This window comes from Watersipora subatra, chromosome 11 (assembly GCF_963576615.1).
Source record: "Watersipora subatra chromosome 11, tzWatSuba1.1, whole genome shotgun sequence".
NCBI lineage: Eukaryota > Metazoa > Bryozoa > Gymnolaemata > Cheilostomatida > Watersiporidae > Watersipora > Watersipora subatra.
The window spans coordinates 26,416,494-26,428,889 of NC_088718.1; the positions used below are offsets into that span (position 1 = coordinate 26,416,494).

The following is a 12,396-nucleotide window of genomic DNA, read 5'->3' on the forward strand; positions in this document are numbered from 1 at the left end:
TGAGGTACCAGACACACCCACATCAATGGAGTCGCGGAATACTCAGTAAAAAGTATTCTTTACAAAAGGCAGGCTATTTTAGTCAACAGTCCATTTAAATCAATTTAAATCTATAAAAGGAGCCTTTAACAGAAACCAACTAGAGAACAGACTGGAGAAACCACAAGGCTGAAGTCTCACCACCCACATTGACTAGTTAGTCAAGATGGACTAGATCGATAGTCATTTAGTTGTCTCTAAATTTCAAGAATAACATCCGTAGCCTTACATATATATATATATATATATATATATATATATATATATATATATATATATATATATATATATATATATATATATATATATATATATATATATATACATGTATATATATATATATATATATATATAGCACGGAGGTAGTGTTTGTTCATTTTTGTCTGCAAGTGAGATTGAGTCCAAGATGAATAAAATTAGAATAAAATTATATCCCAGCCTGACATTGACCAATCTGTTTCTAAGTAGATATTTATAATTTAGACTGAAAGTAGCTATGCAGTCACAATATTGGCACACAGTATTGGCACACGATATTGGCTATTCAAATAAAAAATTGAGCGGACTTGGAAAAGGCAAGACAACTACCAAGTTGAGAGTCAAGTATTTATTCAGGACAGACTAACTCTTATTGAATTCATAATTAGCTATTGTAGTTGGTCCATAAGTAAGGCAGTTGCTTGTTGTGTAAAAGTATTTTTGCCTGGCGGAGGGACCAACATTGCTTGTTTGAAACATGTTGACTCATTCAGGACATTACCATTACGTACACAGATTGCTGACTGACACCATCACACCTCAGTTGCAGCCGAATTTTTATAAGGAACAGTTCAGCTTTTGAGCTCTCTACTCAATTACATAAAGAGCTTATAACTAGCTGTTATTATAAGTTTGGAATCTTTTACTCATGACAGTCTTCCAGAGATACAATAATTGATCAAGTCTTGTCAACATAAGGGATGAGGTACAGTGGTGTGCAAAATTATGGCAACCCCCTGCACAATTTGACAAGCGTCACGTTTCATTGGTATTTTTTGTGCTTAAAATCAATATAACTAGGCAATGTTATACATCATTTTGCGCAGAAATATGTGGGCAATTCAAAGATGCATTTTAATTCTAGCACATTTCAACTGCTTTTTCATGACTAAAAATATATTTCTAATGGTGGAAAACTTGTAGCTATAGTGAAAGTGCTCGAACTGGTTTAGCATTAAACATTGCTCAATTGAGGAAAACTTACAAACTAAATTCTTGGTACAAGTGATGGTGGCCCTGAAAAGCGCCATTGGGTTTTAAATTGAGGTCTAATACTTTGTTGGCCAGCCTTTATTTCTGGTGGCAGCGTGACACTGCCTTGGCACACTGCCGCAGATTTGGGATGCCTCACAGTAGGCTAAATACACTGAAGCTTGAACTTTTCACCTGGTCTCCTCAAATAATTATTTCCAGCATGATTCTGTAGAGTTAAGGTTGATAGAACACTGAAAAGTACTCTATGCCACTGTTTTTCTGTCCAGGAACAATGAATCTTTGCCCATGACAAACGTGTCTTCCTCTGCTTTTCTGAAAGCAGGGGCTTTCATCTTGCTTTACATCCTCTCAATCCATTTTTAATTAGTCTTCTCCTCACTAATGAAGATGATGCTTTTACTCCACTAGACTCTCTTCATTTTTGTCGCAGGTCAGTGCTGGTTTTCTTTCTGTCAGAAAGTGAAATTCACACCAAACTGCAGTTGTCTCTGGTGGAGCTTTTGCGTTGACATCTGTTGACAGTGCCAGCAAAACTTTTCATATAACATTGAGCCTCCTTAGCAATCTGCTTGTTTGATTCCCCTAGCTGGTGAAGGTGAATGATTAAAGCTCTCTTCTCATTGGTCAACCTCATGTTGTGATAGAATTTCAAAATGTATTCGCTGGTCATTGCCAGCAGACTTTTAAAGCCAACTGGTCATTGTTGAGATGGATTTGAGATATTTCTGAGATAGTTTTGCATTGTTGATAAATTTCTTACATGTCTCCAACATTCTGTACAATATGGAGCAGATTAAAATACTTCAAAGACTTGGTTTGAGGTGATTAAGCGAGTGAAAAGTTTATAGTGAGTTTAGAGATTAGAAGCAAATTAAGCTCTTTAACATTTTGTAAACAATGAAACAAATAATTTAACCAAATTAAATGGAAAGATCATATAATTAGCTTCAAAATGATATATAGATGTAAGGAATTAGGCTAGTTTGGGATGAGATATGAGACAAGAGATGCTCTCGGCCAACAATTTGCAAAGGGGTTGCCATAATTTTGCACACTACTGTATATCTACATGAGCCCCGCCCGAACTGGGTAAGTCCCAAACATATGCTTAAATATGACAGGAACAAGCAAGGGCACAAGAAGTAACTCTGAAAGTGAAAGTACTGCGACTATAATGAAGGATGTTCCTTCTCAGACTAAAGATCTAACCAATCATGTTACTCAGCTTGAGGAAAAGTTTACCAGCTTAGAAGAGGGAATAGCTTACAATTCCATATCTGTTGATGAACTTAAATCTTAATTTACCTCAATTAAGGAATCTGCCTGCTATCAAAGATAAAGTAGATGAACAGGATCTTGTTCTTTGTATAAAATAAATAAAGTAATAATAAGTAAATAAGTTTGTAGACATGCAAGGTGTACCACATCACTCTAATGAATCTCTCAACGATATGGTGATAAAAATATGGTGGTATGGCAATATGGTGGGACATTACAATTACTCCCCATTACATCTACATAGCATATAGAAACATCTAAAGTCTGTAGTAGTGCGCTTTCTTCAAACTCATGCACGAAATAGATTTGTACAGGCCTTTAGAAATTCTAGCTCTCTACCCATAAAAACTAAAGATATTGGATTGGATTCATCAGAACTAATAGTAACATATTTGTAAATGACCTTCTTTCTTTTTTTACTCGTAAAATGTTTAGCTTAGCCAGAACTTTTAAAAAGAATCATGGGTTATAAGTATGTTTAGACTAAGAACCAAAACATGTATCTTGTAAAGATCGGAATTCACCAGCAATTTTAATCAAATCTGAAAAAGACATTAAAGATCTGAGTATTGATTAGGGTGTAATAAATAACACACTGTATTCAAGTTTTTGATAAACTTGATTTTATCTTCATGAATTTGGAAAGTAATATAAACTGTCAAAGTTATGACCTAATTAGATTATATTCTTTGAACACTATTATAGTTAGTATTTTGCATGTAAATATTCGTAGTCTAAAAAATAATTTTGATTGTCTTTTAGAGATGCTTGCGTCATTCAAATTTGTGTTGTAACCACCACATATTCCTTCCGATTTCTAATTACATGGTTATAGATGACAGCTGTCCATCTCGTTGCGGAAGCGCAGGCGGAGGCACAGGCGTCTATGTACGCAGTAGCATAGCAGTAGTATATAGAGAGCAGATCTACACACAAAAGTGACGGATCCAGCGGGGGGATAGAAAAAGGGGGTTGTGAATTAAATTGGCTAGGGGTGTAGATTGAATCGTGTGGAGTTGAATGAGATGTTGGGGTTTGGGGGGAAATTGTGGTGTAGAGTAGGGGGTTGAATTCGAGGGGTTACGGATCCGCTCCTGGCGTAATCGGCGGATTATCTGTGGATGAGTCATCGGATTAGCGGGGGATGAGTCATCCGATTGAACGCGGATTATCGCGGGATTAGTCGGGGGAATCGTCGCGGATTAGTCGGGCGAATCGTCGCCGATTATCGGTGGAATAGTGGGGGTGAATATCTGGGACATCGAGGGCTGGATGGTTTTCCGGAGTGGATCTCGTGGATTATCGAGGAAAGCGAGAGATTACCTAGCGGATGAGTGAGGGGGTTAATATCTGGGACACCAAGATGATTTTCCGGAGATTGTTATATATTTGAAACATGGAATATATATGAGAAAGTGTTTATGTGCAAAGTGGAGAATGTTATATATTTGAGAACGTTGAATATATATGAGAAAGTGTTTATGTACAAAGTTTTTTTTTTTTGAAGATTTGATGTTTTTGTAATGTTGAAGCTCTTGAATGGTTAAGAATTTTAAGGATTTTTATTTTCGGTTTTTTATATATGTTGAATGAAAGATCAGTTTTATTACAAAATTATTCACTTTAAAAGATATATTTATATGTATTATTCATTATTTCCATCATCATTTCGTTTCAATAAAAATAAAATAGTTTATGTTTAACTTGAAATATATGAAATGTACAAGTAGATAAGTCACAATAAAGATAATATAGTATAAATGAAACATTGAATATATATAAGAAAATGTTCATGTACATTCTTTAAAACGAAGTGTACAAGTAGATAAGTCAGAATAAAGATAATATAGTATAAATGAAACATTGAATATATATAAGAAAATGTTCATGTACATTCTTTAAAACGAAGTTTGTATCGAGTTGTTCATCAATCACTCATCGTCATCGGAAATAAGTGAGATAGAAGGATCCTTTTTGCATTGTACCGAACTCTCGTAAAATCTGCTTGCTTCTTCATGTCCCATGACTACTACATCGTAGTATTCGCGAGTATTGTGAGATGTTACTAGCCCCTTGTATATAATGATACCCGGATAATTTTCTTTCAACGAAAGGGCACATCTCGAAGGCATCGTTAAAGTTCCTTGAACTTCCTCTCCATCAACTTTGGTTGAAAATGCTACAGTTGGTACCACATCCACATTGCCTTCACCATCTTTGTATTCACTTGCTCCAACATTGTGATAGTGGAAAATAGATGGTGCTTTGAACTCCTTGAGATGACGAATCTCGAAATGTTGTATAAGTTTTTCAAGTTTCTTCGATCTCAGATTGGCTAGAGTACGTTTCATGTCTGAGGGAGTTGAGGTTCCTTCTGTTACTCTTCTTAAGTCATGGTAACTTCCCTGTCCATTAGCCTTAGGTTTTAATCCAAGATATACCATAATACTTGGATAAGACAGCGATCCATCCAGAAATCGTTTTGGAGCAAATACAGCAGTAGATTTAGTAATCCCATTTTCCACATAGTTGAAGCGAATGATACAGCACGCTCCATGGATCGAATGAGCTTCTTCCGTTTTTGTCACCTCCATAATCAATCCTATTGAAAGATCTGACATTCTCTGCAGTGATTTTGCTTCCATTAAAGTAGCCTTACTTAATGTTCTTAACTTGTCTGCCACATCTTTTACCCTTTGCTCCAAATTCGTTTTGATTTGGTTGGATTTCTTCTTCTTCGTTGAAGGAGTCGTGTTAGAAAGAGTTACAGGTGAAATTCTCTTTTTCGTCATCTTCACTGAACTATTCGATCCAGGTTTTATCACTCCAGATTGAGTATTATCCTCCATAGTTGTGTAGTGTGTTAATTCTCTGAGTTTGAATGAAGAACTGATATCGTTTTAGTAAAATTCTGCTGGTTATATACAATTCTCCTCATCAAATGATTAATGAGTTTTGATAAATTTAGTTGCATCATCCATAATATCAGAAGACTTTTCGCGAAATTGAAAATCGCGAGATTCAATTTCGCGAAAGTTGACTATATAATATATATAATGTGTAATTTCGCGAAATCCAATTTCGCGAAATTCACTTTTCGCGAAATTCAATTTCGCGAAAGTTGACTATATAATATATATAATGTGTAATTTCGCGAAATCCAATTTCGCGAAATTCACTTTTCGCGAAATTCAATTTCGCGAAAGTTGACTATATAATATATATAATGTGTAATTTCGCGAAATCCAATTTCGCGAAATTCACTTTTCGCGAAATTCAATTTCGCGAAAGTTGACTATATAATATATATAATGTGTAATTTCGCGAAATCCAATTTCGCGAATTTCACTTTTCGCGAAATTCAATTTCGCGAAAGTTGACTATATAATATATATAATGTGTAATTTCGCGAAATCCAATTTCGCGAAATTCACTTTCGCGAAATCCAATTTCGCGAAAGTTGAGTGAGACAAGTTGGATTAGAAGTGATTTATAGCTTTTGTGCAGGTTCCACCTCCTTGAACTTGACTAGTATAAATACAGCCAAGTTTGATGGACTCACCATTATCGAGAGTTTTTTTCGAACTATTTCTATACCTAACTGGATTATATATCTCACAAAAGTTTGGATTAATTCTACAATTTGGATATCTACGTATATTCTTCTCTCAGAACTTTGGATTATATTTCTCCGAACTAACTGGATTATATATCTCACAAAAGTTTGGATTAATTCTACAATTTGGATATCTACGTATAATCTTCTCTCAGAACTTTGGATTATATTTCTCCGAACTAACTGGATTATATATCGCACAAAAGTTTGGATTAATTCTACAATTTGGATATCTATGTATAATCTTCTCTCAGAATTTTGGATTATCTCTGTTTCACTGGATTATATTTCTCCGAACTAACTGGATTATATATCTCACAAAAGTTTGGATTAATTCTACAATTTGGATATCTATGTATAATCTTCTCTCAGAACTTTGGATTATCTCTGTTTCACTGGATTATATATCTCCGAAATTTGAATACATCAAGGAAATGTATCCGGCATCTTCCCATTCAGAAGGAGACTGGAGCAAATCTGATGAGGTGAGTTGATTTACAATAATTGGTGGAAAAAATTTTTAATGAATGAATAAATGTAGAGAGAATAGTAAAATGAGATTTTTAATTCTTGGCAGCTGGAAATCTTCCTCAAAGATGTTCAAGCTTTCACGAGAGCATAATTTAATTTCATCGGAAAATTCTGCTCCTTCCACTTCAATTGATAATAGAGAAAGAAGCAGAAGTAGGGAAAGAAGTGTATCATCCGTTTCAGCTAATAAATATATCTGCTTAGAATGTTCGACTTCATTTAACAAAAAATCAAACCTCAAAAGACATGTTAAACACATTCATCTCCAATCGAATGAAAGTTCAGAATCGTTTACAACATCAACTAATGATTCTTCGGAACAATATCACGAATATGATGATGATGATGATGCCTCGATTATTATACAAGTTTCCAATCCCCCTTTCATTTTCGAAAAAGTAAAGATTGTTTCTCATCATTCTTCATTTCGTTCTGCTTCAACTCAAATTGGAAGAGGAGATCTTAGTCGATCTAAGATAACAGTAACTCCTATTACTCGAAATGTTGCTGATGATGAATCCGATGAATCAGATGTATCAGAAGAAGAAAATACAAATGAAATCGAAGAAAATAGATATTTATCTGATCAACCTACAAATCAAATCGAAAGAAACGAAAATGAAGTGGACGCTGATGATGACAATTTAGTTGGTATTAATGATAGAGTCGAGCCCATCGTTCCTATCGAAAATGAAAGAGAACAAGATAATCAGGATATCATTCCTGTTAATGATGATGAGGAATGGGATGAGTTAATAAGAAGATATTGGAATGCTATGAAAACAAAAAGACGACGAGGAAGAGTTGTTGAAACGTTAAACGTAAATTTATGGAATGGAAATATTCCTCAAGCAGAACTTCCAACTCCAAACCATTCGGAAAGAATATGGAACGAGATGTTGACAACTTGGAATGGGTTACAAACAAGAGCTAAGTTAAATTGTAGTGTGGGATGCATTCTTGAACATAAAACTTCAGGAGAATTAAGATATTTTCATGCTTCATCGAATAATGCTACAATTTTCAAAAAAGCAAAACTGATTACAACAAGACAGGAACTACAGAATTTCTTTGAAGAATTGACAAGACAAGATCTTGCTGCTATAGCGATTCGAGAACGCCCGAATACAGCTTGGAAATTGAATGTAATTACCAATATTTCATTCTATTTCTATAAATTGATTGGAATGGGGCAAATAGGAATGGCTTCAGATCTTCCGACTCACATTCTTAACAATCGACATGTAATCACTATGCATAACATTCCTCGTAGCTGCACTCCTTACACAGACAATCTCTGTTTCTTCAGATGTTTAGCATTGAAGGTAATGTGTAAGTGTTCAAACCGATGTAGTTGCACCAGACAAAGACCAAAACAGCAACTTGTGAAGGTGCTATTTCAAAAGTACTCGAATCATATTTCTTCTTCCTCATCCAACAAAGTTCTGATGAATAATTTTCTTGGAATTGAGTTAGGAGACTTAATTTCTCTTGAGAAATGTTTTGACCTCCGTATAACCGTATTTTCTCTGAATGCTGATGAAACCTCAACAGTCATCTGGACATCGTCCCAAAAAGAGGGAAAGGAACTCTTCCTCGATTTGCAGAACTCTCATTTCAGTTTCATCAAGGATGTTAATGCTTATACTAAAGGGTTTAGTTGTCCTTCCTGTGAAGTGAGCTTTACAAAAAGAGGAAATTTCAATAGACATAAATGTAGTCAAGAAGTAGTAACAAACTTCATCTTCGAAGGAGGAAAGTTTAAGGCAACACCTACAATTTTCGAACAACTGAAACGAGAGATAGGAATATCCGTGGCTGAGGAAGATACTTATTATCCCTTTTTAATCACCTATGATATCGAGTGTTATCTTCCAAAATCCGACCTTCCACCAAATTCCAATTCGGTTACATTCACATCGAGACACGAATTGATGAGTATATCAGCTTGTTCAAATGTACCCGGATTTAAGGATCCAAAGTGTTTTGTAAGTGAGGGAGATACTGATTCTTGTATATCTTCTTTTGTTCAGTATATTTCCCAAATTGCTGATGAAGCCCGGGATATCCTTGAAAAAAAACTTTACTACATTAGACAGATGATGAAGGCAAAAGCTGAAAAGCAAGGAAAAGTTGAAGAAAGATTTAAATCCTGCAAATTTTCCAATCCTCGAGTATACCATTCAAGAGAGGAATTTTGTCATTTATTTAATCGTTTCGACAAATTCATCTCATGTATTCCGATTCTAGGATTTAATTCACAAAACTACGACCTGAATGTGATGAAAGGACCTCTACTTCAATGTCTTCAAGACACAGAAGACGAAGATTTTGATTTTGTAGTGAAAAGAACAAACAAGATGAGCTGTATTCAATCAAGAAGATTCAAATTCTTGGATATTTCCAACTTCATTGCTCCAGGATTTTCCTATGCAAAGTATCTCAAAGCTTTCAAATGCTCTCAACAAAAAGAATTCTATCCTTATGAATATATGGATGATCTTGAGAAGTTGAAACAACCGTTTCTACCAGCTAAAGAATGCTTTTACAGTTCTTTGAGAGATGAACATATTTCGGATGCTGATTATGAAATCTGTTTAAACATTTGGAAACAAGAGAAGATGAAAACGTTAAAAGATTTTCTAGTATGGTACAACAATCTCGATGTAGTACCATTTGTTGAAGCTGTAGAAAAACAAAAAGAAGTTTACAGAACCATGGGAATCGATATGTTGAAAGATGCCATTTCACTTCCTGGATTGGCAGTAAAATGGATGTTGAAACTTTCAGATTCGCCTCCTCATCCTATGAGTTCTCATCATCAGACAATCTCATCACATCATTTCAAAGCTTGTCAACCTGTCTGTCTGATCAAGGAAAGTGATAAAGATATTTACTTTACTATCAAGGACAATATCGTAGGTGGACCTAGCATTGTTTTTCACAGACTTCATGAGTCGAAGAAAACACTGATTCGAGAAAGAAAGTTTGGAAAGGAATCCAAACTTTGTGAACTTATTCTAGGAGTTGATGCAAATGCATTATATTTGTGGAGTATGATGCAAGAAATGCCTACTGGAAACCCTAGAATAAGACGATTCGAAAATGGATTTGCATACACTCATTCTCGAAAAAATAGCATGGCTGCTCATGGATGGTTACAATTTTTGACTTGGAAGGACAATATTCAAATCTTACATGAAAACAACGATAAAGAATTTAGAATTGGACAACATAATCTTCCTGTTGATGGATATTGTGAAGAATCGAATACAGTGTTTCAATTTCATGGATGTTTCTGGCATGGACATAACTGTAACAAGACCAAAGGAATAAGTATACATCCATATAAGAATCGACCCATGAGTGAAGTTCTGGAGGAAACGATAAAGAAGGAAGAATATGTTAAAGAACTTGGATATCGTTTAGTAAGAATCTGGGAGTGTGAATGGAACAAGATGATTGAGGATAACACCGAGATTAAGAACTTTATTAGTATCTTCAACGAAGAGTTTTATCCTTCCAATTCCTTTGCCACCGAGGATGAGATTATTCAGCAGATTATAAAAGGGGAAATATATGGATTCATTGAATGTGATATATCTGTTCCTGAAAACTTATACGAAAAGTTTTCAGAAATGAGCCCCGTTTTCAAGAATACATCTTTGAATAGAAATCATCTTAGTGAAAGTATGAAAGAATTTGCTGAAAAGGAAGGAATGCTACCTCAAGAACAACGAACTTTGGTGGGGAGTATGTTTGGAGAAAAAATTTTACTACTCACCACTTTAGCAAAATGGTATCTTAATCATGGATTGATTATAACCAAAATATATCAAGTCATAGAATACACCCCTAGAAGAGTTTTCCAGTCATTTGGAGAATCTGTCTCAAATGCTAGAAGAGCTGGTGACAAAGATCCTGACCAAGAGTTGATAGCCACAACCAATAAACTCATTGGAAATTCATCGTACGGGAAAACAATCACTGAGAAATTAAAACATCGAAATGTCAAGTATATTCAATGAGATTATGAAGCATCCTTGAGAATACGATCACACAGATTTGAATCTTTGGAGGAAATCGTTGATAGCTTCTATGAGTTGACTCAACACAAGCCTTCGGTTAGTAGTATATATTTATTATCTTATTGATATAATTGAATCATAATGAAAAATTTACTTGAGCTAATATATGTAAAGGAATCTAATAGGACTGTATATATTTATTCAGATGAAAATGGATATACCTGTACATATCGGATTCTCCATATTACAACTGGCTAAACTTCGGATGTTGGAGTTCTACTATGACTTCATGGATAGGTAAGTAATCTCATTTGTATCTTTTAGAAAAAATATGTATAATGGTAAACATTTGAATGATAATTTTTGAAATGGGAGTATTATAATACTAAGATAACAAGAATTAAGGATTGAAATTTTTTATTTTAGATACTTCGACAGAAAGGACTTCCAGTATGTGGCGATGGATACAGATAGTGCCTACATGGCTCTTTCAGCACCTATGGATAATATCGTTAGAAAAGAGATCGCTGATATATACTACAAAGAATATGGAAAATGGTTTCCTAGGATGTATTGCGATCGACACGCGGATGATTTCCAACTCTGTAAATCTGTTAGTAGTATATAGAGAGCAGATCTACACACAAAAGTGACGGATCCAGCGGGGGGATAGAAAAAGGGGGTTGTGAATTAAATTGGCTAGGGGTGTAGATTGAATCGTGTGGAGTTGAATGAGATGTTGGGGTTTGGGGGGAAATTGTGGTGTAGAGTAGGGGGTTGAATTCGAGGGGTTACGGATCCGCTCCTGGCGTAATCGGCGGATTATCTGTGGATGAGTCATCGGATTAGCGGGGGATGAGTCATCCGATTGAACGCGGATTATCGCGGGATTAGTCGGGGGAATCGTCGCGGATTAGTCGGGCGAATCGTCGCCGATTATCGGTGGAATAGTGGGGGTGAATATCTGGGACATCGAGGGCTGGATGGTTTTCCGGAGTGGATCTCGCGGATTATCGAGGAGAGCGAGAGATTACCTAGCGGATGAGTGAGGGGGTTAATATCTGGGACACCGAGGGGTTGATTTTCCGGAGATTGTTATATATTTGGTTGAATGAGAGATAAGTTTTTATTATAAAATATAAACTATAAATGTTACAAAAAATTCAAAATCATTCTGTCATTCGTTTTAAAAAGGAAAGTTTTGGAATACATCTTTCATCAATTTCTGTGTCACATCGAAGAACTAAAATAAGAGTTGATTTTCCCAAAGAATTGAGAAACTGAACAGGAAGTAACAAATCTAATCCTTCATTATTTCCAATATTATCATATATGAAGGCATCTTTAGGTGTAGTAGAATTTGAAATAGGTTGAAGATTACAGATAAAGTCAATATCTTGAAAATTCGATCCTGGAGGACATTGCAACATTGAAAGAGTAGAGTTATATCCACATAATTCTCCTCTGTAGAATAATTTGAAATCAATTAGAATATCGATTGTGGAATTTTGAACTGAATATTCACATTCAGAATATGTTAGAACTTGCTCCGATGAAGCTGACACTATAGGATTAAGGTATAGGTTTTTTCCATCTGTTTCATCTTCATTTAGTAGTTCTTTACACGCAAATCTGTGATTGCCTGGTAAT

At 35.1% G+C, this 12,396-nt stretch overlaps 1 long non-coding RNA gene across 1 annotated transcript; it reads left to right on the top strand.

Annotated features, from left to right (window-relative positions):
- Positions 1 to 10,752: 10,752 nt before the first annotated feature.
- Positions 10,753 to 11,289, top strand: LOC137408842 (uncharacterized). The gene is made up of 3 exons (XR_010980149.1): positions 10,753 to 10,842; positions 10,952 to 11,043; positions 11,173 to 11,289. It is a non-coding gene; the product is annotated as an uncharacterized lncRNA (long non-coding RNA).
- The last annotated feature ends 1,107 nt before the right edge of the window (positions 11,290 to 12,396 follow it).